We start from the raw sequence: 27,080 nt of genomic DNA, 5'->3' as shown, positions 1-27,080 counted from the left end.
GAAGAAGATTGGAAGAAATTTAAAACTTATTTACAAAAATATTGTAATTTGATTGAATGTTAAGAAGGATGCTTGATCATAAATAATTGGCCACCACAAAACTAGATTGAAATTAGATGATAAGTGAGATTAAGGAAAAGACAAATCCTTTGGGAGAACTATCAGATTATATTGAAACGAGTGGATATAAGATTGTAAACAAGATGATAATTTGCTTGAAAAAAATTTTTAACAATGTAAATGGGAGCGGGAGACGCGAGGAAGTCCAAACGAGTTATGAAATTTTGTGTATGACATAAGCAATGTTGTTTGTTATTTATGTTTTTTTCTTATAAAAATTCTTAATAAATATTTTTTTAAAAAAATTCCTCTTTTATTTTTAACCATAGAATGTCTAAATCTTTAATTTCTTTAGTTTCTTCTTGGCGGGATGACTTCCTTTCCCCTGGGGTCCCTCCCCCTTTTTTCCCATCTCTCCCCGACATTTCCAGACAGGTCTCTCCCTTAAAGGGCTCACAATCTTTTTTCTTGAATCCCCAAAACAGGAAATGAAGATTATTTTTTGTAAACTTCAGATGGTTCCTTTTACCCAACTTTGAGATCAATTTCCAAACACACTTAGAGAAAAAAACCGGGGTCTTGGCCTAGAGTCTTCTGCTATACCAATACTATCACCTAACTTAATTCAATTGCTCTACATATATACCTATGAGAGGGAGAGAGCAGACAAAAATTCCCATTAATCCTTCCAATCTCAGAGCCCGACAGCAGATTTTAAACTATTGCCACCAATTACCACCAATTGGTGGCTTTGGATATCCCACTGTAGAAACAGCTAAACAAATAGTTAAATAGTCAAGTAACCCTGCTATATCTAATTAATTCTAAAAATTGTCCCAGAGACTGTGAGAATATTTTGGTAACAATATTAATTTCCCCCCAAAGTTATACTCAATTATGACCAAATAAACCAAATAGTTATGCCTAAATAATTGTAGTTATAGCCAACAATATATCCAAAAAGGAAAAGAAAAAAGAAAAAGGGGCAAAAAGAGAAAAAAGAGAGAAAGAAAAAGAGGAGGATTCAGAAATTGGGCTCCACCAGGGTCTTTCCATCTGAGCCTCAACAATTCTGTTCTCTTCAGCCGCTTGTCGGCTCAATCCAACATCCAAAAGAAAGGAAAAGATATAGACCCGCAGAAGAACTCTGGCGACGTACCGTTTGTTTTAATACTGCTCTATTGAGAAAAACCCCAAAAAGGGAAACTGAAGAAAAAAAAAGATGTCCAAATATCCAAAAGACAAAGAGGAGAAGCTTGGAATAAGCTTAGCAATCCGTATTGGGGGGGAGTTCATGAGCTTAATAGTCCAGGTCTTGGCGTAGTGAAGGAGGAGAAAAGGAAAAAAAAGGAGCAAATAAGTAATATATGCAAGGAATAAGTCTCTTTAAGAAGTCTTTCGGGGGTCTGTACACACCATTCACTCTGCCTCCACTTCTAAAATGTCTGTCCTAAAGTTTTTTGCCGTCAGTTCTTCACAAACTGTAAGCTTTTCTTAAATGGAGGGCAAGAAACACAAGAAGAGGGCAGGAGAAACAGCATAAGCGAGGTTAACTAGAAAAAGAAACTTCCAATTGGCATCTTCTTTATTACTTGCGCTTTACAGTATCGCCATAAAATTGCCCTCAGCTCTGTTGCTGTGGGTTCTCGGTCTGTACTCACTCAGTCAGACTGACAGAAACTCCCTTCTTCATTCCTGCGACTTTGTATCCTGCGCCATTTTAAATCCTCCGCCCGATGGACTCCAAATAAGAATCCAAAGACATCCAGGGTTCTCCCAGATCAATTCCAAATCCTTCGCTTTTAAAAAGAAGCTAGACACACTGAAGAATCCATTCTTATCTTTATGGAAATTCGTCACTTTTTTCAGCTGAAGCTAGAGGCATCACAACGCGGAGTCGGTGCTCTCCCGTTTGTGCTCACGGTCTCGTCGTCCTCGAGTCCTCTCCCATAGAAACAACCCGAAGAGACGGCGAAACCGCTCCCACGCTGCTGGGTGGCCTATCCCCCAAGGGTCTCCCCCTTGGGATTTTTGGGGTGCGCAGTGCCCTTGCGACTCCCCCAAGCTTCCGCGTTGTTCAAAAAGCCCAAGCGGGACTTTCTGCGCTTCCTCACTGTCCGCGACCCAAACCGGAAGTCCGCCCCTTCACTTTCCTAAAGTCCTTCTCCGCTTACTCACAATCCTTCTTTTTTTTCCCCGAACACTCTTCCTATTTAACACAGTCCTTACTCATTCAACCACAAGTCCCGGGACACTCTTTCATTCGATCATACACACACAGCCCTTTTCGCCCCCCTTTGCCTGCGGCGAAACAACTTTGGCAGAGAAACACACACACAGCTGTTTTGTGTTTTTTTTTTCTTAACCTTTTCCTGCAGAACCTTTTTCCTCCCTTTGGCTCACCCAGCTTCTCCTCCCTTTCCCTTTTGGCAATCCTTTTCCCTTTAACGGGAGGTTACTAGTGGGTCGCTCAGAGTAGTGATCAAGCACTCATTATTATCTCAACTCACCGTGAGTTCCTTTCGTGGCGCGCCTTTCCTGTTGGCTCACGTTCAGATTCTCCCTCGGTCCTTGCCTCCGTCTTGCCGGGAGTCCGCGCCGAAGGCGATTGCCCCCCTCCTTCGGAAATGATGTCCGATTGGCGCCTGGAGCGAAACAAGGTCCCCCGACGCGTTCCCCCACCCAAGAACTGGGCAGGCTCTTTTTGGGTAAAAAAAATACCCTACTGGCCTGTATGATCCGAGCACGGCACCAAATGATGCAAGTGAACGCAAGTGGGTACTCGCTTGGTGTCAAAATAAGGATCAGGCAGACTCAGCAATTGAGAATAAGAAGGTGAAGTTTATTGCCAGGCAATAAGGACCCAGTTTGGAATCTCTTCCAAAAGGAACTGGGACCCCGATTGACAGAAATCCAGAGGTCTTATACCTGAGCAGATCACAGCAAATCATAGATCACGAGACAATCAGGAGGGACTCACAATATTGTCAGCGAGAATCAGCCAATCAGCAAGCTCTTGTCACGCTACCCAACCCTGGTCAAGCACTGGTCAAGCACAGGGTTCTAGTTCTGCTTTCCGATGCTTGCAGTGACGCTCTGTCTAACCTTTCCCCTAGTTATGACAGGACAGGGAGCTTGGACATTTTGCGGTTTTGCTCTTCCTGTACTGTGGAATAATTTAGCCTGTATCTGAGGGGATTTTGTACCAGAATCTCTGATTCACGTCTTCCCCTTGTCCAGGGTACACGGATGTTTGTAGGGGAAAGGTCGGCTCCTAACTTTGCTGTTTCAAGCAGTTTGCAATTAGCTAAGGCACAGCTTCCCTTTGATTCAAAATGGATTATAAAATACTGTAAGCCTTGATTATGTGCGAACATATATGGATATATATTGAATATATTGGCGCCCAACGTGGGGCCCGATCACCACTCTGAGTGACCCAATGAGGCAAGGAAGAAGGGCTACCCCTATGCTATCCATATAATCAGTTATCAGTAATCAATATATTACTGATCAATAATCAATATATTACGCGGCGTGGACCCTCCCCTGCCAGTGCAGGGGGGCACAGCAAAAACCATGCTTTATATTATTTAGTTTATTTTCAGTCCATTTCTTATCAATATTTTAGAACCCTATGAACCCAGGTAGGCGGCCTGAACCACTGGAGCCCATTTCCTGGAACCGCCGCCTCAGCCCCAATCTAGGGACCCGACACCAAGCCCTGGGGGTCCCACGGGAGAATTCAAACTGCCCCTTTTACTTGTTCCCTTCTCTCTCTCTCTCTCTCTCTCTCTCTCTCTCTCTCTCTCTCTCTCTCCTCCTCCTCCTCCTCCTCCTCCTCCTCCTCCTCCTCCTCCTCCTTTATTTATACATACAACCCTCCCTTTTTTATTAATACATTATTACTCATTATTCATCCATTTCTATTCACTTCTTACTCATTTACTCATTTTCATTATTATTACTCATTTTTCTCTTTTTTTAAAAAAGTTTTTTTTTAAATTTCTCATTCAAGAATTCTATATATATATATCTACTTTTCCATCCCCACTCCCCCCTTTTTCTATTTACTTATTACAATGTTTTTTTTTCTTTTCCTTCTCTTTTCTGAACAAACAGACAAACCATTTTCAATAGGATTTTTTGTGTTTCTTTCTTCTTTTTCTCTCTATCTCTTTTCTCTCTTCCTTATCTTTTCTTTTCCATCTTGTCTTTTGTCTCACACTATAAGTTGAATCACCACAGCGACTTTTGATTTTTAAATAGAATTCCATTAGCCTTTACATTTTTAACTTTGGACTCTTATCTGCAAACTCCCAACCCCACCTCCCCACCTTAACACTGGGATGGCCATGTCCCCGGAATTTGTGAAGACAGGATTCTCAAAAATACCTCTTCCTTGCGGCTCCTGGAGTATTGCAGGCAATGGCTGGAGTTTTTCTTCAAGCTCCTGGACCTTCATAGGCAATGCTTGATCATCCTTAAGTACTGTTTCCGCCCCCGTCTTAGGGCTATTGGGCGCCTTCTTCAGTATTTCAACGTCCTGGAGAAGACAGACACTTCCTGCTAGACATTTACTCCAGACATTTACAGAAGGCACAGAGGCACTGGTTGAAGAAGTTGGGAATGAGCAGACAGTGCTATTGCTGAGAAGGAGCTCCACCCCAGGGTGCTAAAGAGCTCTTTCCCTAGCCTGCAGGTGCCAGAAGGCCAAGCGCTGGTGTTGCAGTGGTGGTACTTCAGAGGCGTATGAGAAAAGGCTGCTCTGGATTCTGGGTATATAAATGGCCTTGCCTGAAGCTGTGGATTGTGCTCTGCATTAGCAGAGAGGCTCTACTTAGTTGCAAATGAAGCACATTTCAGTTATTCTAGAAACCGGTGTTTCCATGCATGCTTGTTTAGGAACTCTGTGAACTAGACAGCCGCTGTTTTAAACTGGCCCTTTTTCTGGCAGGTTAAACAATTAAAGTTGACTTGATTAACTTCATCCGCCAACTACCCTTCTAAGCAACCAGAGCAATTACAAATAAAAGGATCTCCAACCGTGCGCTATCCCTATCTGCAAGCAAGCTCTCCCACAAAGTGTTCAATGAGACACATGAGCCAAATAGCCGAGGAGACAGTTTTTTAGCTGCCTGTCATTCATACACTTTATACTGAAAGGATTTCAGGGGCAGATGCTCTTTTTTCTGCATGGAGGGTGGGGGTTTCCAAAGGGGCACTATTCAGACCTGCATTCATGGCTTATGAGTCGTAGCCGTGTGACAACTGCACATCATGCTGATGTGTTTAAGGGCTGATGTTGCACTTCCAGGTAGAAGAGCTCGTTGGCATTATTTTAGGCTCTGTGTCAATTGACTTTGTGACATGATGGGGGGGGAGTTCTTATTTTTAGAGTATTTACCTGCAACCTATTATGTGGGAATCTCAAGGTACTTTACAACTAGGTCCGAAAGTAGCCAAACATTGAAATGCAGCAGAATATATATATTTTTAAAGAATATTTATTGAAGTTTTCAAAAAATTATATAACATAAAAACAACCAAAAAAGAGAAACAAAAAGAAAACAGAAATAACAATATGATAAACATACATACACAAAAAAAAGGTATAATTTCATTCCCTTATGGTCGTATAACTTACTTTCCCGACCTCCTCATACCTCCCCTCTCTGTATTCCAATCTCTAATCAAGCCAATTCAGCAAATCCTTCCCCTAATTTATGATTTAATTTTTAATCTTTCTTTTCTTAATTACATAATCATTACAGCTAGAAACCCCTTAATTTCTAAGTCATCGTTCTAACATTCAATAATCTTGCAATGTTTCTTAAGATAGTACTTAAATTTCTTCCAGTCTTCTTCCGCCGTCTCTTTTCCCTGGTCACAGATTCTGCCGGTCATTTCTGCCAGTCCCATATAGTCTATAACCTTCATCTGCCATTCTTCCACGGTGGGTAATTCTTGTGTCTTCCAATACTTTGCGATAAGTATTCTTGCTGCTGTTGTGGCATACATTAAAAATGTTCTGTCCTTCTTTAACACCGATTGGTCTAACATGCCCAGGAGAAAGGCCTCTGGTTTCTTCAGAAAGGTATATTTAAGTACCTTTTTTATTTCATTATAAATCATTTCCCAGAAGACCTTAATCCTTGGGCATGTCCACCAAAGGTGAAAGAATGTACCTTCATTCTCTTTACATTTCCAACATTTATTATCAGGCAAGTGGTAAATTTTTGCAAGCTTGACTGGGGTCATGTACCACCTGTAAATCATTTTCATAATATTTTCTTTTAGGGCATTACATGCCGTAAATTTAATACCGGTGGTCCACAACCATTCCCAGTCCTAAAACATAATGTTATGACCCACGTCTTGCGCCCACTTGATCATAGCTGATTTAACTGTTTCATCCTGTGTATTCCATTCCAACAGCAGATTATACATTTTCGACAAATTCTTAGTTCTGGGTTCTAACAATTCTGTTTCCAATTTTGATTTTTCCACCTGGAAGCCTATTTTCCTATCTAGCTTGTAAGTCTCCACTATTTGGTAGTAATGGAGCCAGTCTCGCACTTTATCTTTCAATTTCTCATAACTCTGCAATTTCAATGAAATGCAGCAGAATAAACAGGCCTACAGTAAAAAAATATCCTTCAAAGCCCATATTGGCTGGCAGCAGCTGTTGGGATACTGCCAGGGAGATAAAGACCATCTGAGCCCCCAAGCCGGCTGCCGGATGATCCATCGACCTCCCGTAGATACAGTATCAGCAATTAGCGACACGAAGCCTAAGAAATAGCTTGCCACATTCTTGGGCTGGTGCACACTCTGTCAGCAGAATTCACACAGCAAAAGTTGCACTCAGGAGGGTATCATTTAGAATGTTTATTCAGCGTTGGTCAGAACAAAGAACAAACGTGACTGCCTGCTAGCGTGTTCTGGTGCAGAGAGAGAAAACGAAAGCAATAGCAAACATAAACATCCTGAGAACAGGAAATACGCAGACTCAGTGACTCACAAGCCTGCTCTCTCTTAAGGTGGAACGGAAATATCCTAACATCCTCCCCCTTTCCGTGTAACCTGTAGTACCTGTGGTTCAACCCAATTGCAACTTCTGTACGTAAACCTTAAGTTGTTCTCTGTTAACAACCTTAGACAACAGATCAGCAGGAATTTCATTTCCTGGCATGTAGGACACCTGAATCAGTCCTTTCTGAATACACTCTCTTGCACGATGTAGCTTAATCTGCAAGTACTTGGTTCTTTGCTTGCAACTCTCTGAGTTCAGCAAAGCCAAACAGGATCTATTGTCTTGATACACTTGTATAGGACATTTTGTTGGTTGATGAGCAGTGTCCCGTGCACAGCGGAAGGATGAGGAGTACGTGCCACATACTCTATATTGCTTTATTTACACTTCAAAGCTGGTAGATTACAGAAAAACATCTTGCCTCTGCCGGAGCAGAGAAAAGCATCCTCTCTCCTCTAAAGCACGGAGAGAACAACACACTGAACTGCAAAGAACAGTGAAAAACAGGAAACCAGTGTACGTCACATCCAGTCTCCTTTCCCGTGAGAAAACCCAACAGCACTTGACTGTGGAATGTAAACATTGTCTTGTGACAAGCACTTCGCTGCTCAGTGAAGGAAGCAGAAACCAACATCCTCCCCCTTTCTGTGAACATCACTGGGCAGCGTGTTCGTACAATATCAGTACAAACCCAACTTCTGCACATAGGTACAGTGTTGATCCCTTGATACAATCTTGGACAATACATCAGCAGGAATTTCATTACCTGGCATATAGGACACGGTTACGAGTCCCTTCTGAATACGTTCCCTAGCATGTTGCAACTTCAATTGCAAGTGCTTCGTGCTTTGCTTACAACCTTCAGAATTCAGCAAAGCCAAACATGCTTTGTTGTCCTGGTAAACCTGGATTGGACATTTGACAGGAATTTTCATGTCTTTGCACAATTGTAACAACCATTCACAATCCTTAAGTGAATAAGACAGTGCATTCAGTTCAGCTTCACAAGTACTTAAGCTAACTGTTGTTTGCTTCTTGCATGACCAATCAAAAAGACCCTGATTGTACTTATAGCAAACTCCAGACGTACTTTTCCTGTCTGTAGTGTCATTTCCAAAACTTGCATCTGCAAATATCTCAAGACCACCAGACTTCTGATTGTTAAATCTCAGTCTGTAATGCATAGTGCCTTTCAAATACCGCGCTATGCGTTTCAGAGCTTTCCAATCCTTAACAGTAGGATTGTTGACTTGTCTGCTTAGCAAATTACAGCTAACAGCAATGTCTGGTCTTGAACATCTGGCAATGAAGTTTAGCTTGCCTAGCACACTTCTGTACAGTGTAGTGTCAGAAAATGCTTCTTCAGTGTCATCTACCTGATAACCTGTTATCATCGATGTGTCTACAGGGTTAGCATCCATCAGGTTTAGTTTGCTTAACACATCAGCAATTTTACGTGACTGGTGTACTAGAATGTTACCATCTTGATCTCTCTCTATTTCCAGAGATAGGTAGTTGTTTACCTCACCAAGATCTTTCATGTCAAAGTGCTCTTTCAATTGAGCTAGGGCGTTATTGTACATTGTGACATCCTTCCAAAAGAATAAAAGATCATCAACATAAAACAAACAATACAGTTTCTTTTGCCCCTCCTCTTTGACAAATACACATGGATCAGCTTTCCCTTGCTTAAAACCTAGAGAAAACAATACTTCAGTGAGTTTTGTGTGCCAACACCGTGCACTTTGTTTGAGACCATAAAGGGACTTCTTCAGAGCACAAACAAATCCCTGTTTTACCTGTACGCCATCAGGTGGAAGCATATAAAGTGATTCATCTAGAGATCCGTACAGAAAAGCTGTATTCACATCATGGTGACTAATGTGTAGATTCTCTTCTGCAGCTAGCTTGAGCATAAGCCTAATGCTCTCATACCTCACGGTGGGTGAGTAGGTCTCGTGATAGTCTTCACCTGGTACCTGTGCAAAACCTCTGGCTACCAATCTGGCTTTGTGTCTGACTATCTTGCCATTTTGATCTGTCTTCGCTTTGAAGACCCATTTGCTTCCAAGCAGTTTCATTCCTGGAACTACTGGAACAAGGTCCCATGTTTTGTTCCTTTCCAAGGAATCAAGCTCAGCCTTCATGGCATTTAACCATGGCTCAGCTTCCTTTGAATCCAAATCCTGGATTTCTTGGAAACTTGAAGGTTCAAACACCTTCTTGGAGCTTTTAACAGCTGTTACTGCTATCTTAGCAAACTCATCAGCAAATCTCTTTGGAGGTCTGCCTTTTGTGGCTCTCTGTGACCTACGAATTAGCCTTAAGTCTTCAATACTCTCCTCTTCCTTCTTAGGAGAAAAGTGACCTATTGTGAACAATGGTTCCTCTAATTCTTGATCAGAGCTTTCAGAGGGTCGCATAGAGGCTTTCGCACTCTTGAAATCCTCTGAATCACCCGATTCAGTTTCAGACTCAGAATCAGAACCTTCATCAGTGGGTGTGGGTTGTTGTGGTTGCTTTTGACTATCCTCAGTCTCATCACTGTCATCAGGATAACATTGGAAAATTCCCACATTCTCCCCCCACTTGGCATTGTACTCAACACTTCTTGTGAGCTTAATTGCCTTAGAGTCAGTCATCATTATTCTGTAAGACCCTTTCTGATAACCTAGAAAGATACCATGCAATCCACGCTTGTCTAACTTGGAGCTTTGTGGTGAGTGAACCCACATGTCAGAACCAAAAATTTTCATGTGTTTGATGTATGGCTTCTTGCCAAACATCTTCTCATAGGGGGTACAACCAATCGCTGAAGATAACCTGCGATTATAACTGTAAACAAAACACGAGAGAGATTCGGCCCAATAACTCTCTGGAAGATTGGCATCATGCAGCAAGGTTTTTAACCCTTGAAGCAATGTCTGATTTGCTCGTTCCGCAAGTCCATTCTGCCATGGCGAGCGAGGACTAGACAAATCATGTTGAATTCCTTTCTCAGTCAGAAAAGCTTCAAACTGCTGAAAAGTGAATTCTCCCCCGCGATCAGTGAAAAGAATTTTTATCTTCTTACCATGCACATTTTCCAACCAAGCACAGAATTCCTTGAACCTTGGAAAAGCCTCTGATTTCTGCTTGAGATTGTACACATAAATATACCTGGAAAATGCATCAATGAGAACCATGAAGTACCTGTTTCCACCCAAAGAGGGCGCTAGTGGTCCAACCAAATCAGCATGAACAACCTGGTATGGTTCTGTAGCTTGCCTACTAGACACCTTACCTTTCGCAGCCATTTTTACCTTGTTTGCTGCGCATGCCTTGCACTTCATGTGGTACCTGCAGGGTTTAATAGTCATACCTTCAACCAAGGCAGGCATTTTAGATACTGCCTCAAAATGCAAATGACCAAATTTTCGATGAAAATCGTGAATACATTCTGCATGCAAACTTTTGTTAGAACCTGCAATGCAACAAGTGTCATCCTGCACAACATCATCAAAATACAAAACATACAAACGATCAACATATTCAGCATGCAATACATAATCATTTTTCTTTGTGATGATGCACCTTTTGTTCTTAAAGGAAACGTCAATTTTCCGCTCATTCAGCTGTCCAACGCTGAGCAGATTATGCTTGGCATCTGGCACATAAAGCACATCCTGTATCGATAAGTCCAAACTGTGAAGAACAACAGTTCCGTAGCCTTTACTGGGGATTGTGTGGTCATCCGCCTGGTGAATCGCACCTTCCTGCGGTGTAAAAGACACGAACAGTCGCTTATCGTTGCACATGTGGTGGGTCGCCGCTGAATCAACAACGAAGAAAGATCTAGACGTCTTCTGGACCTCTGCAACTTTTGGAGTGAAGCGTGAGACCATTGCCTTGTGCTGCGTTGTCCTGGACACCGGACCTTTGCCTTTGCCTCGGCCTTTTCCACGCGATGAGCTTTCGCTGCGCTGCTCTGTCTTGGCCCTGGGATTTCTGCATTCCCTCTTCATATGGCCTAGACGTCCACACGAGTAGCATTTCACTGCCTTCAAAGCTTTGGCGCCATCTGGTGGTTCCACTGCACTATGGGATGACGTCTGTGAAGTCTCCCCCTTGCCCATGCAGCTAGCACCCCGGCGATCTGCTTCATTCAGAATCACGGCAGTAACATGGTCCACTGTCAGCTGAGCAGTTGGTTGTACAGCAATCTGAGTCGCAACAGACTCCCAACCTGAACCCAAAGATTGTAGTATCATGAAGGAATACACAACCTCTGGAAAGTTGAGTCCTCTCTGTTGCAGCTCATGTCTCAGATTCTGCATCTCCATCAGATGTATACGAACATCTCCACCTTCAGCAAGAGCCATATTATGCAGCTTGTTAAAGTAAAACATAGTGGATCCAGCTTCTGTCCTCAAGTGAGCCTCTCTCAAAGCGTCCCAAATTTGTCTGGCTGAGGTCTTATCACGCAATAGACAGAGCTCTTCTGGGGATACTATCAATGTAAGAGTTCCCCTTGCTTTGGAATCTTTAGCTTCCCATGCATCTGTAACTGGAGCTGGGGGGGTGTCTGTAATAACTTCAAACAGACCCTCTTTCCGCAGAATAGCCTCTGCATAGAGAACCCAGTCCGCATAGTTTTTCTTATTGAGCTTAGGAATCCCACAAGCATCCTGAAGGGCCATCATGACTCTGGCATTAGCCTTCTGCGTCATCTCTGCTGCTTTAAATCATGCTGCGTGACTGCTGCAGCTGCTTTATTCCAAAAGCACTTTTAAAAGTTACTTTCGATTTCCCCAGCATAGGAGCTTGTTCCTTTGAGCCCGGCAAAACGGCCTTAAAAGTTCAAAGTCCAGCCATAAAGCCATTAATTAGAAGCTGGCAGGCTGCCCGGAGCAGTAGCACATACCTCATCAATCATCTTGACGCGCAGAGCAGATTCCGTTCCGATCTGTCCCTCTGCATTCCGATCCTTTGCCGGCACTCCGATTCGACTTCTGGGCCCATAACCAAGTGTTGGTTGATGAGCAGTGTCCCGTGCACAGCGGAAGGATGAGGAGTACGTGCCACATACTCTATATTGCTTTATTTACACTTCAAAGCTGGTAGATTACAGAAAAACATCTTGCCTCTGCCGGAGCAGAGAAAAGCATCCTCTCTCCTCTAAAGCACGGAGAGAACAACACACTGAACTGCAAAGAACAGTGAAAAACAGGAAACCAGTGTACGTCACATCCAGTCTCCTTTCCCGTGAGAAAACCCAACAGCACTTGACTGTGGAATGTAAACATTGTCTTGTGACAAGCACTTCGCTGCTCAGTGAAGGAAGCAGAAACCAACACATTTCACAGAAACCCCAATGTCCTTAAACAGTTGCATCAACCATTCACAATCCATGAGTGAAAATGACAGAGCATTGAATTCTGCTTCACAGGAATTTAGGCTCACTGTCGTCTGCTTTTTGCACAGCCAGTCAAACAGCCAGTGGTTGTAGATGTAGCATACTCCAGAAGTGCTTGTACCATCCGTGGTGTCACTTCCAAAACTAGCATCTGCAAAGATTTCAAGACCTCCAGTCTTCTGACTGGTGAACCTCAGCCTGTAGTGCATAGTCCCTTTCAAATAGCGGGCTATGCGCTTCAGAGCTTTCCAATCCTGAACAGTAGGATTGTTAGCATGTCTGCTAAGCAGGTTAGTGCTTACAGCTATTTCAGGTCTTCAGCATCTAGCAATGAAATTCAACTTGCCTAGAATGCATCTGTACAGCGTAGTGTCAGAAAACGCTTCAGCAGTACTGTCCACCTGGTAACCTGGCACCATCGGTGTGTCTGCTGGGTTTGGATCAACCAAATTCAACCTGGTTAATACATCAGCAATTTTCTGTGTTTGGTGTACCAGAAAATTACCTGCTTGGTCCCTCTCCACCTGCAGAGAAAGATAGTTGGATACCTCACCAAGATCCTTCATGTCAAAGTGCTCCTTCAGTTGAGCTAGGGTGCTTTTGTAAAAAGCCTGATTCTTCCAAAACATCAGAAGATCAACAAAACATAAACAATACAGTTTGTTTTGCCCCTCCTCCTTGACAAACATGCACGGATCAGCTTTGCCCTGGTGAAAACCTAGAGAAAGCAATGTCTCAGTGAGTTTTGTGTTCCAACACCTGGCACTCTGCTTAAGACCATATAAGGATTTCCGCAGTTTACAGACCATTCCCTTCTGTATCTGCATTCCATCAGGTGGAAGCATGTACAGCTGCTCGTCCAAAATCCCGTACAAAAAAGCTGTATTAATGTCATGATGGGAAACATGCAGTTTCTCCTCTGCAGTGATCTTGAGCATCAGTCGAATGCTCTCATATCTGACGGTGGGCGAGTAGGTCTCGTGGTAATCCTGTCCTGGTACCTGTGAAAAACCTCTAGAAACCAATCTGGCTTTGTGTCTGACAACCTTGCCATTCTGGTCTGTCTTGGCCTTGAAGACCCATTTGCTGCCAACCAGTCTCATTCCTGGGACTACCGGTACCAGCTCCCAAGTTTGGTTCCTGTTCAAGGAATCAACTTCAGCCTTCATGGCATTTAGCCAAGGCTCAGCATCTTTAGAGGTTAACTCCTGAACCTCTTTGAAGTTTGAAGGTTCCCACACCTTCTCTGAGCTACTAAGAACAGCAGTTGCCGTCTTAGCAAACTCATCAGCAAATCTCTTTGGAGGTCTGCCTTTGGTCACCCTTTCAGACCTGCGTACTAGACGTAAGTCTTCTGGACTCATCTCCTCCTTCTTAGGAGAAAATTGACCAATGGTGAACAGTGGTTCTTCCAGTACATTGTCAGACGCATCAGATGGTCTGACTGAGGCCTTTGCGCTCTTGTAGTCTGCTGTGTCATCACTGTCACTGACACTAGCAGCAGGGCCACCAACTGAACTGGAATCCGAACTCTGATCATCATAATCATCATCCTCATCCTCAGCTTCCTCAACATCATCTGCCTTTTTCACATCACCTTTATCCTCCTCTGGGTAACTCTGGAAAATTCCCACATTTCCCCCCCACTTAGGATTGTACTCAACACTCTTGGTGAACTTAATGGACTTAGAGTTAGTCATCCACACTCTGTATGCACCTTTTTCGTACCCCATGAACAAACCATGCGCCCCACGCTTCCCAAGCTTGTTGCTTTGTGGGGAGTGTACCCAAATGTCAGAACCAAAGATTCTCATGTGCTTGACGTTCGGTTTTTTACCAAACATCTTCTCGTACGGAGTACAACCAATAGGTGATGACAGTCTGCGATTAACGGTATAAACAACCGTTGACAGAGCTTCCCCCCAAAACTTTTCAGGGAGGTTGGCATCATGCAACAAGGTTTTTAGGCCTTGAAGCAAAGTTTGGTTTGCTCGCTCCGCAAGTCCATTCATCCATGACGATCTAGGCGTTGACAAATCATGCTGGATTCCCTTCTCAGTCAGGAAAGCTTCAAACTGCTGAGAAGTGAACTCCCCGCCCCGATCGGTAAAGAGGCAGCCGATACGTTTACCACGAACATTTTCCAACCAAGCACAGAATGCCTTGAACTTAGGAAATGCTTGCGATTTCTGCTCAAGCATAAACACATGAATGTACCTAGAAAAAGAATCAATTAGAACCATGAAGTACCTTGCTCCTCCCAAAGAGGGCGCAAGTGGCCCAACCAGGTCTGCGTGCACTAGCTGGTAGGGTTTGGAAGCCTGCCTGCTAGACTCCTTGCCTTTTGGAGCAACCTTCACCTTGTTCTCAGCACAAGATACACATTTCATGTGATATTTACAAGGTTTGATGTTCAAACCTTCAACCAACTCTGGCATCTTGGCTAGCGCTTGCCAAGACATGTGACAAAATCTTCGATGTGCTTCATGAATACATCCTGCATGAAGAACCTTGTTAGTTTGTGCAACACAACAAGAATCAACACTAGACATAACAGCATTGTCATCATAAGTTATACAGAATAAACCATCCATAAACTTTGCATGCAAAATGTCCTCTTTGCCTTTCCTGATGACACAGACGCTCCTCTTGAAGGAAATCTCAAAACCACGCCCAGTCAGCTGTGGGACACTGAGCAAATTGTCTGCAGCTCCTGGAACATAAAGTACATTACTGATGGTTGTATGCAAACTTGCAAGTTTAACAGTCCCTTCTCCTGCAATTTGCAACGTCCTTCCATCAGCCAGGTGGATCTCTCCGTCTTGAGGTTTGAAGGAGATAAACAGGTGCTTATCCTTCGATAAATGGCGGCTCGCACCTGAGTCCACAATAAACCTGGTTTTAGCCTTTGGAGCAGTCTTTCTGGCAAGCAAAACCTTGTTTTCCACCGGTGTGGGCTTTTGCAGCTTGCCCCCCTGCTCCTGGCCATCAGACTTGCCTTTAGCCTTTGGTGAAGCAGTGCCAGCGAACAAAGCTTTGTTTTTCCCTGGCATGGGCTTTTGCTGCTCCCCCCCCCCCCCGCTCCTGGCCATCTGCAGGCATCTTGCTCTGTTTACCTCTGGCCTTCCGGCCTCTGCAAAGGCGATGACCTTGATTCCCATGAGAAACAGAGCTCTCAGCTGCTGACTCCTTGGCTCCCCCTGGAGGCTGGAATGCTGCCTGGGCTGACATCACAGTCTGCTCCCCCTGCAGCTTGGAACCGGTGCCCTCAGCATCCCTGCATTCACTCGCATTCTGGGAAACAGCCAGGACCTCCGATGCATTCGCACTCTGGGCATTCAGACTCTGAGCTGGGATGACTTGCAGATGAGCTCTCTTCAAAGCATTCCACATCTTACGTGCAGTCGTGTTTCCAGCTAGCGTTTTTATTTCCTCCAGAGAGACGGATAAGACGATTACATCAATGGCCCTCGAATCCTGGGACCTCCATCTATCTGTCAGAGGAACTGGAGGGGCTTGAGACACGGTATGCCACACTCCATACTGACGCAGCAAACTCTCACACCATTTTGCCCAGGTCTGATAATTTTTCCCATTTAACTTTGGGCATTCAGACACTTGGAAAAACTCCATTTCAGGTCTTTACCTCAAAGAGTCCTTATCTCGGCAGCTCATTAATCACAAAGCCTTCTGGCTCAGCTCCCAGGCCAATTAAGCCCTGCCAGACATCAAAGGCTTTTTGCCGCAGCCCAACAGAAAAGCCTCCTCTTTCGCTTTTCCACATACCTCAGCAGTCTGTCGCAGTCTTACCCTCCTGTAAGTGCCGTGAATCTGGGCCTGAAACCTGTTGTTGGGATACTGCCAGGGAGATAAAGTCCATCTGAGCCCCCAAGCCGGCTGCCGGACGATCCATCGACCTCCCGTAGATACAGTATCAGCAATTAGCGACACGAAGCCTAAGAAATAGCTTGCCACATTCTTGGGCTGGTGCACACTCTGTCAGCAGAATTCACACAGCAAAAGTTGCACTCAGGAGGGTATCATTTAGAATGTTTATTCAGCGTTGGTCAGAACAAAGAACAAACTTGACTGCCTGCTAGCGTGTTCTGGCGCAGAGAGAGAAAACGAAAGCAATAGCAAACATAAACATCCTGAGAACAGGAAATACGCAGACTCAGTGACTCACAAGCCTGCTCTCTCTTAAGGTGGAACGGAAATATCCTAAAATAGCCAAACATTGAAATGCAGCAGAATAAACAGGCCTACAGTAAAAAAATATCCTTCAAAGCCCATATTGGCTGGCAGCAGCATCCCCCCAAATCCATGATGGATAAACACTTTCCCCACATGGACCAGAATTGCACCCATGTTGGCAAAGGCCTCCTTTCTAGAAGGGGGAGTAGAGGCTGCCCCCACCCACTGCTCTCTTCTCCCAGGCATCTGAAGAGACAAACGGCTCCCCTTCTCTACCTGTGTGCCACAAGCCTGAATTGCAAGACAGTTCCCACTTTGGGGCAACAGGGAACAAACATGCAGAGGACGAGTTCTGAGGCTCCCCCAACAAAGCCATTTCCCTGGGCCCACCTGCCAGCCTGCTGCTGGCTGGCTGCCCACCCACAGGAAAACGGCACGATCCTCCCCACCAACAGGACATAACAAGAAGATGGGGACTATAACATAGGACTTCCTAACTTGTGAGTTCTGATGAGCCGCTGCTGCTTCCCCAGTTTAAAGGATGGCGGCTCATGTGAGCCATTAAGCTAGAAGCTGCCTTTCGGAAATGTGGCACGCAGGAGGAAAAGGACCGACCCCGGGATGGGCTGTCTGCCTTCCTTTTGCCTTCCACCTCACGACATCCCAGCCTGGTGCACTCCAGGTGTTCTGGGGCTCCATCTCTCACCAGGCCCAGGCGGTATGGCCAGGGGTCAGGGATGGGGGCAGTTGTCCAAAGCAGCTGGAGAGACTCAAGGAGGGCATTGCAGCCTCAAAGCCCTTTCCCTACCTCTCAATCTGGACTTACCTGGCCTTGCCCCTGGCTGCCTTTAGCCAGATCAGCTGTGCTCGGAGCTGGGACAGACCCCTCTGGAGACTTAGAGGTAGAGGAAACAGCCTGGATCCCCTGGCGAGCACTCTCAAAGGAGATGCCCTCAAAGCTGATCATACTTTTCCTACTCCCAGACTGTAGGCTAGAGAACGTCGCTGCAAGCTGGTGACCCATTCCCTGGGTGGTGCACCGGCAAGAAGAAACCTCATCCAGAGATGGGAGGGAGGCACTTTGACCAGTGCCATGGGGCCTTTCTTTGGAAAGCTGCTCGGGGACCTGCAATGGAGCACTGCCCAAGGAGGAGGAAATGTGGGAGGCCTGCTGGGAAGGCTGCTGGCTAAGGGAAGCAGCTTTTCCAGTGGTATCTATGGGAACAGAGGGCATCAAAGTGAGCTGGCAATGAGAAGGCTCAGCCAGGTGGGAGCCGGAGGTCTCTTTGGTCGCACCCAGGGATTCGTTGGGCGAACTTTTCTTCTCCATTCTGTGGACACGAAGGCAAGTCTTCTGACCACTGTACCAGCTACTTTCAAAGGCTATTTTTTATGAAAGCTTGAAAAACAAAAAAAAAACATAATATACAGAAATCAGTGTCAGATATCAAGCATTTTGAAAACATAAAAATGAAAAGAAACAGAAGACGAAAAGCTTTCTTCTTTGTTGCAAAGTAATTCCCAAGAATAAGCTCAGAGTAGGTAGGCCTTTTTACTCCTGGGGATATCACCGGCAATTTCATGCCAAATGCAGCGGAGGGAAGGGGCACAGGAGCTGCTATGAAACAGACGATCCTCAAATCACAGCTGTTTGATGCAGGGATGGAATCAATCCTTTTGCTTCAGTAAAAATCTCAAGGGTCGTAGGTTGTGGTTAAACGAACTGGATGGTGTTACAAAGTGTCTCTAAATGAAACACCAGTTTTCAATTTGAAAACTGTTGAATGATCTTTACCTATCCTGGGAACAGTACATGAAGAACTACATGAAGATGATGTACAGATGGTATACAACACCAGTGCAGTTAGGGAAAATGTACAAAACTAGTTCAAATATATGTTGGAAGTGTAAGGAAAAGGAGGGAATATTTTATCATATGTGGTGGGAGTGTAAGGTAATTAAAACATTTGGGGAAATGATATACAATGAATTGAAGAAAATGTCCCATTTATCATTTGTTTAAAAACCCGAGGCATTTTTGTTGGGGATTGTAGGGAAAGATCTGCCAAAAAAAGTTGAAAAACATCTTCATGTATGCGACAACAGCCGAGAGAGTTCTGGTTGCGCAAGGATGGAAGACTGAAGAAACCCCAACTAAAGAATCATGGCAAGAAAAGTTGATGGACTATGCAGAACTGGCAAAATTGACATATAAGCTACAGGACAAGGATAAGTATGACTTTAAGGACGAATGGGAACCTTTCACAAAGTCTCTGAAGAGGCAACAAAGTGAATTGGACTCCTTGGCAGGTTTTGAATAAACATCCACAATTTTTTTTTACTGATAATAATCAGCTAAACAGTTTGAGGATCTATACAACTTTGTAACATGCAGAAAATAGCAATATTAGAGAAACCAAAGACTGGAACTGAGGGAAGTCGGGAGGTGGGGTGGGGGGTTCTGGGGGGGAGGGGGGAGGGAGGAAAAATGGGGGGGGGATAAGGATATGTTTTTGGATAATATGTCTTGTTATAACTTTGAATATATATATATATTTTAATATCCTGGGAACAGTACACCACAGTGGTGGACAGTTCCACAGACCCTCCTCCTCTGCTCAAAATGCATACTGACCCATCTTTGCGCGGGAAAGATCCAGACAAAAGGAGTCTGTTTTCAAAGTACCCGCGGAGGGGTTTAGACGGCTCCATCCTCTTGCCTCCCCCGCCCCCCGATCACTGTTTCACTCCGGAAGGCGTCTCAGACCTGGGTGGAGCAGCCACAAATGACAGGCAAAGAGACAAGGTCCTGCCCAGATTCAGGCTTCCTCATGATCGTGTGGAATCTGTACACGTTTCTGTTGGCGCTTCCACTAGTGATTTATCTGTACAGGATCGGACTTCATTTCAGCCAACCACATCCTTCCTCTTCCCCCAACAGCATACTAGAGTTCATATGGATTTCAAAGCATGCTTTGAGAACTTGTATGCTTAGCTTTAAACTCCACAAAATTAGCCTATGGCTAGGATGCTATTTATCAAAGTCTGTGTCCATTAAAATATGGTCAGATACAAGTATGCTTTCCCCCTTGTTATACAATTATTATTTTTAAAATTGCATTCAACTATTTACTATTTAAACAGCTTATACACCACTTGACTATAATCATCTCTGAAGTGACATACGAGAAATACATTGCAGAAAAAGTTAACATGGATGACATCAGACTTCCGTTAAAAAGACCTGCTGGAATAAAAAAAGGATTCGGTAGGTGCTGGGTGTTCGTGTGAATATAAATCCTGCGTCCAGGATATTATTCATGGTGTCGCAAAGCGCTGGTGACAGTTGATTTTCCAGAGCCTTATAGTACTTAGCTGATAAGCCATCCGGCCCTGGTGCCTTTCCCGATTTCATTTTTTTTATCGCATTTTGAATCTCTTCTATGTTTATGGGTCTGTTTAATTGAAGTCTTTCTTCTTCTGTTACGATCTTCCCTTTGCAATTCTCTAAGTATTTTTCTATTTGGGTTGGGTCTTCTTCTCCTTTCTTATATAACTCCTCATAGAATTTAAGGAAGTTTTTTTGTATTTTTTTTGGGTCTACTATCAGTTCTTCCTCTACCATTATTTTATTTATCACATTTTGTTTTTGTCTTTTTCTCAGTTGCCAAGCTAAGAATTTTCCCGTTTAATTTTCCATTCAATTTCTTGGTTTGTTAACATCGAGTATTGTGTTTGTAATATTTTTATTGTTTGTATACTTTGCTCATCTTTCGGGTGCTCTATTAATTTTTTCTCATACTCTCTTAGCTGTCTGAGAATTTCTTCCTTCTTCTGCTGTCTTATTTTCTTCTTGTAATTGTTTTGTTGAATGAAAAGACCTCTTAGGACCGCCTTACTGGCGTCCCATACCACATCTATATTTGTTCCTGTGTTAAGATTCAATTCAAAGTACTCTTTTAGAGTGGCTTTAGCTTTTTCAGTAACCTCATCATTATCCAATAAATATTCATTCAGTCTCCATCTATAGCCCCCCTGCGTTGCACCTTTTATTTCCAATGTTATTGAATTATGGTCGGAGAGGGTTCTCGGTTGGATTTCGCATTTTGTGGTTCTTAAGGTAAATTCCCTCGAAGTCCAAATTTGATCTATTCTGCCCCAGCTTTTATGTACCTCTGAGAAAAAGGTAAACTGCTTTTCTGTTGGGTGCTTATGTCTCCAAATATCTATCAAGTCCATGTTTTCTTCCAAGTCCTGGAATGCTTTTGGTAATTTTCCTTGATTTCGTTTTTTCTTTTCTGTTTGTCTGTCGATTTCTGGTATAGGCACTGCATTGAGATCTCCCAAAAGTATCGTCCTATTGTTTTCAAATTTTACTAACACTATTGTTTTCAAATTTTACTAACAAATTTACCGATTTGGGTTTTTGTCGATTCAAATTCGGGTGGTTTTACTCTCTGTTTCTTCTTCCTCCTCCCCCACTTCTTCCCCCCTGTCTCTCCCCCCTCCTCCTCCTCTGAAGAAGTGTGCATGCACACGAAAGCTCATACCAAGAACTAACTTAGTTGGTCTTTAAGGTGCTACTGGAAGGAATTTTTTTTTGTTTTGATCTACCACAAATATCCAAGCCATCTAACCCTGAAATTCTAACCTTCTAATTCCAAGTCTCTTCTTTGTCAATATCCCCCATTCCGTTAACCGCACCAAGCAACAAGCTGTAAAATGCAAGTTTAAAACACAAGCTTTCCTTTGCATCTCGCAGAACTTTAAATTAAATTGTGGGTTTTTTCACCTGTCCTCCAAACTTCGGTCTTTTTGCCATCCTTTAAATGGGAAATCAGTAGTCAAGCCATACTTTTTGGTAAAATGTTCATCTGGATCCCGGAAGTCCTACCTGAGAAGAACAATGGGAGTGTCCGCTAGTGCCAGCCACTTCTCCTTCTGCAAGCAGCAGTCACCCGAATTTCCACCTGGGATGAGCCGCTAAACTGAGCCGCCGGAGAAAGACTGGGGCGGGTGGCAAGTGGGAGGGGGAAGTCGTGCGCTTCTGTCCCCTCAGAAAAGTGCTGGTCCTCCCCGGAGGCAGCCTGCTTGCAGAGAAGGGGGCTGGGCTGCCTCAAAGCCCATCAAGGCCACAGGCTGCTAGCATGACTCATCCCGGCTTTCTCATCTGAGGGGAAAGGGTGCGTGGTCTTAAATGCTGGCCTTGGCAACTTGGCTGAGCTACCTTGGGCCAGTCCTTCGGCCAGCTTAGCCTCCCTCACAGAGGGTTGTTCTGAAGATACACTCAGGAAAACACCCGAGGCATGAAGAAGAAGAATGAGGAGAGTCTGGAAAGGGGGGTGGGGAGCGCTCCCACCCCAGCCGCTCCAGGATGGGAAGTGCGTCCCAGGGGAAGCGAGATTCAGGCAGAGGAGGACGTCGGGTTGGGTGGGGGTTGCCAGGAGCAGCACAATGTCCCTCCAACCCCCGGCTTCCATTCTCCAGGCAGGCGCCCAACATGGCCAGCTGGCAAGGGCTCTTTCTTACTCCAGCCTTGGCATGCAGATCCCGGGTTCAGCCCCAGATCTCTGGAGCGGAAAGGCTCTTGGGCGTGACTATGAAAGGCAGCATCTGTCAGAATAGGGCATACTGAGCCAGTACAGATGAACGTGACTATTGGTTCGCTTCCTCTGCTATCTGCCTTTTCGGGCACCTCAGAGGTGGCAGAGAGAGGCAGGGGAGAGACTCCGGCCTCTACAGAAGGCTGCACCCCTTTCCTCCATGTCCCCACCCCAACTCTTAGGACCAGAAGCAAGAGACAGCTTTGCTGAGCACGTGCCCCTTCCCAGGGAGATGCAACTCTGCACTACTGTTCCCTGAATTGCTCGCGAAGCAGCCATACTCCAGGCTCTTATTGTCACAGCCCTGCAGGATCAGACCAAGGCCCATCTAGTCCAGCTCTCAGCAGCCCAGCAGATGTCCAAGGGAAACCCCAAGCAGACTCCAAATGCAGCCCCACTCTCCCCACTGGGGACACCCGCAACGGGTAGGCAGAGGTAGACTACCTCTGCGGCTGGAGGTGCAACATGGTCTAACCCTCCATGAATTTGACGAATCCTTTCTTAAAGCCATCCCCGTCAGTGCCTCTGAAAGGAGGAAATTTCAGTGTCATTAGGCACTCTGTGTCTGGCCTGCATCTGCCATCATTCCGCTTTCTTAAAGAGATCCAGGTTCTGATATTATGAGGAGGAAACATCGCTCTGCACCTTTCCCACATCATGCATACTTTTATGATGTCCCCACTTTCCCCCCTCTCGCAAAGCCCCAAAGCCTCCTACATTGTAAGCCTTCCTTACAGGGGAATCATCAGAACCACCTGTGCTGCAGAGCTTCGGGCTGAAAGGCGACTCATGGAGATTTGCATTGACTGCTGCAATGCACCCCTAATGATTCAGATTGTATCATTATAGCGTCCTTGCCTGTCCATTCCAAACAGCAAGGGCCCCTCGCCAGTTGGCTTGCTTCCTCTGAGGCCGCCTCAGCTCCTGACAGCCCACACCCCCTGGCCAGCCCCAGAGGCACCATTCTCTGGGGGAGAACAGCTGGGCAAGCCTTGGGGAGGCAGAGATGGCATCCGAGGAGGGAGGGAAGGAAAGAGGGACAGAGGCCAGTGTCTCCCGCGGCACCCCGACCATCATTCAAGGCACCCCAGCTGCCACAGCACACTGCTTGAAAACCACTGCAGAACTGGGATGGGAAAGGTTTCTAGTCCAACTAACTGGTCTGGAGAAGAGGAAAGGCAGCCATGCTTGCTCCTTTGTCTTCTCCGAGGAGACTTCCAGCCTGATTTCTCATCTTGAGGCCCCAGGGAGAAGTGGGAAGAGGAGGAGGAGGAAGCATCCCCAGAAGAAGTGTGCTCCCCACCAGTAGGTGCTTCCACCCCCCACTCCTAAATCTGCTTCCAACAGATACTTGGGGGGGGGGGCATCCTGCACCATCTGGTCAATTCCTGGTGTTAGGAGAATTAGAAGGTCTACGGTATAAACACATACATAAATACCGTAAGTAGTTGTCATCACAAAAGAATATGCAGGTAAACCCATGAACAGCCAGGTAAACCCATCAACAGGTTTCCTGCCAGACAGGAGTCTGTTGTAGGCCGCCCCTTCTGTGATGTATGTATCGTTTTTTGCTGTATCGAATCGTATCCTTTTTGCTGTATCTTTCTCATTGACTTTAAGAATGGATCTGAATGTATTTTTCCTCAAAATGCTGTACTTTTCTAAATGTATCCAAATGTATCCGAATGGGTTTTTGTATTTCCCCCCAATCTCATCGCCTAGAGAATGTTCCTTAAATGTAACAATCACTTGTTCCAAATGTATTTGATTCAAATGTATTTAAGGCCCCACTTTTCCCATGGTGTCCTGTTGTGTGGTCGGAAAGTACTCTTTATTGTTTGATTTGGGTTAATGTCAGAATAAAAGCGAGTTCCTTCAAAATAACACATTCCTTTTTATCTTACCAATTTCTCATATTGTAAGAAGCGGAAGAAGAAACCATAGAGAGCATTCATATTTTCCTTCTGATCAATGAAGTCAAACGTTACAATTATCCATTTTAGAACGAGCACCTATAGGGAGAAGACAGATCTCAGTAAGCCAAAGCAAGGCCAAGACAACAACCCCTTCTGGAATATGGTCAGCGTGTACAACATCTAGCTGAATCATCACCAGGATAACTAAGTCAGACTGGGGGAAATATCATTCTTCAGAACCAAGACATCATTACCATGCTTTCCAGGTTACCTGAAAGTCACTAGAACACTTGCAAGCACAGAGCCAAGACACAGCTGAAATAAGAGAATCCTACAAACTTCAGGCTTTGTAGATGGTTGTAAAGGTTGCTGAAATGTTTCTAGTTCACTAGTTGGAAACAGTTTCCAGGCTAGGCAGGACCAAGGTTGATTTGTAACTGTTCCTTTCTGCCTGCTTGCCATCGTGCATATTTGTAAACCATTTCTGCCAAAATATATACATCTGCAATAGTAGTTTCTGGAAGCAGACCCTGCGAGAGTGCACACTCCTTGAAGTCCATATGAAGAGTGTTACGGAATGGAGGGGGGCATATGAACGATGTCTTACTCCCGAGTAAGAGACGTAGAGCCCGAGGCGATGACCTCAAGGGAACCCTGCCACACTAGGACTCCCCTCGCCCCGTCACAACGTTGCACCAAGCACTGCACAAAAGTCCAAAACCCCGAGAAGAAAGCGCCATTTCTGACCCCGTATCCCGATGCTATACACGTTCCATGTATTTTATGAATGAACAATGTATTTGCATGAAGATGCGCTCTAGCCAATCAGATGGCATCGAATGTAGCCCTTCAGCCAATCGCAGCAATGCCATGGCTCTGCAGAGGCAGTTCAGCTCCAGCTGTTTTGCACGCTCCACTGAGCGCTGACAAGGTGATGACAGCTCCCGCTGCGAGAACAACGGACTGAGTCAATCGAAACCTCATTACTCTGTTAATCCAATCAAAACTAGATGTTGTTTAGTCGTTTAGTCGTGTCCAACTCTGTGTGACCCCCTGGACCAGAGCACGCCAGGCCCTCCTGTCTTCCACTGCCTCCCGCACTTTGCTCAAACTCATGCTAGTAGCTTCGAGAACACTGTCCAACCATCTCGTCCTCTGCCGTCCCCTTCTCCTTGTGCCCTACATCTTTGCCAACATCAGGGTCTTTTCCAGGGAGTCTTCTCTTCTCCTGAGGTGGCCAAAGTCTTGGAGCCTCAGCTTCAGGATCTGTCCTTCCAGTGAGCACTCAGGGCTGATTTCCTTCAGAATGGATAGGTTTGATCTTTTTGCAGTCCATGGGACTCTCAAGAGTCTCCTCCAGCACCAGAATTCAAAAGCATCCATTCTTCGGCGATCGGCTTTCTTTATGGTCCACCTAGATACAATGTAGCAATGTCAGGCCAGGCCACTTCCGAAAAGAACCGTCTGTATTAAAAAAGCCTAAAAACACTACACTGACTTTCAACAGTTTCCTAAGGGGGACAAGACTAATATTAAAGGAACCAAGAAAAACAAGGGGGGGGGGTTAATCTCCCTCTTCCCTCTCCCCCCTCTCCGTCATCGGGAGGAAGAAGAAGCCGGAAATTACGCTGCGGGAACTTGGGAGCCTTACACAACCTTATGGACTGATAGAAGAAGAGAAGGAAACTCACGGGGGATAACAAATAAACTCTTACCCTTTGCCTTTTGGAATATCTGCCCGAAGACTCTCAGACTTCCCTGCTGCCTCCTGTGTTGGAGAACGTGGGGAGACGCGTGGATTAGGGACTGCCACCGTGTGGGGAGCTAAAAAATTACATTCTAAAAGCAAAGAAGGCGGGAAAGTGCTCCCCCTGGTGGCTGGTTGAAACATTGTGTGGACTGACTTTGTGTGGTATATATATATATAAGATCTAAATTTTTGTATAATATATATCTAAGATGTCCGGGAAAAATGGGAAAAAGGGAATAGGGACTCCAGCAGAGAGACACCCATCTAGGCAAGAAAATGGAAAAGAAAACAGGGAATATGAGAGCTTACTGGGGGAAATAAGAAAAGAGTTTAAGCAGAATGAGCAATATATAGAGATAAAATTATTGGAGGTCCAGGAAGCCTTAGACAAAAAATTGGAAATGGTGGTGGGAGAGTTGTCAGGGAAGGTAAAAGACTTGGAAATAAGAACTAAGGTGGTAGAGGATTCATCCAAACGCACTCAGAAAGATCTAAAGGAAATAAAAAGACAGACAGAACAAATTAGAGGAGAAATTACAGAAATGAATAGGGCACAGGAGCAGATGTTGGATAATCTATCTACTCTGGAGATGCATCAAAAAGAGCAAAATCTGAAATTCAGGGGTCTCCCGGAGACGCCAAATGAGAATATAAGAGATAAAATAATAAGAGAACTGGCTGGGTGGATGGAACTAAGAGAAGAAGATATTGGCCCAATGATAATGAATGTCTTTAGAATAAAGGGTAGATCAGTGAAAGCAAGGGCAAAAAAGCTTCCTGGAGATGTTCTAGTCATGTTTAACTCATTGGACATAAGAAATGAAATACTGAGACTGAATTACAACAAAAATCTATGCATAGATGGAGTGAAAATCTTGATTTTTAGGGAGATCCCTGCCAGGTTTCTGAAACGAAGGGGAATTTATAAACAAATGATGAGTCTATTGAAAAGAAATGGAATTCAGCATAGATGGGAATTCCCAGAAGGAATCTCTTTTTACTTTAAAGATAAAAGATTCAAACTAACTAGCCCCCAAGAGTTAGAAAAATTCTCTAGAAGATACGACAAAGAGTTAGGGAGGACAGGGAAAATAAAACCAAGACAGGACCAGAAAGAGGAAGGAAA

The 27,080-nt window shown here is 44.7% G+C and overlaps 1 long non-coding RNA gene across 1 annotated transcript in view; it reads left to right on the top strand.

Moving 5' to 3' along the window:
- Positions 1-7,396: 7,396 nt before the first annotated feature.
- The window catches only part of LOC310835984, a 948,096-nt gene continuing 928,412 nt past the window's right edge, over positions 7,397-27,080 (top strand). The window contains exon 1 of the long non-coding RNA XR_014559803.1: positions 7,397-12,586. This is a non-coding gene — a long non-coding RNA (uncharacterized lncRNA). The remainder of the gene's footprint in view (positions 12,587-27,080) is intronic.

Source organism: Podarcis gaigeae (assembly GCF_964106915.1).
Source record: "Podarcis gaigeae genome assembly, chromosome: W".
In the NCBI taxonomy this organism is placed as follows: Eukaryota; Metazoa; Chordata; class Lepidosauria; order Squamata; family Lacertidae; genus Podarcis; species Podarcis gaigeae.
Note: the sequence above shows the minus strand (reverse complement) of the source record. Positions and strands in the feature narration are given on the sequence as shown.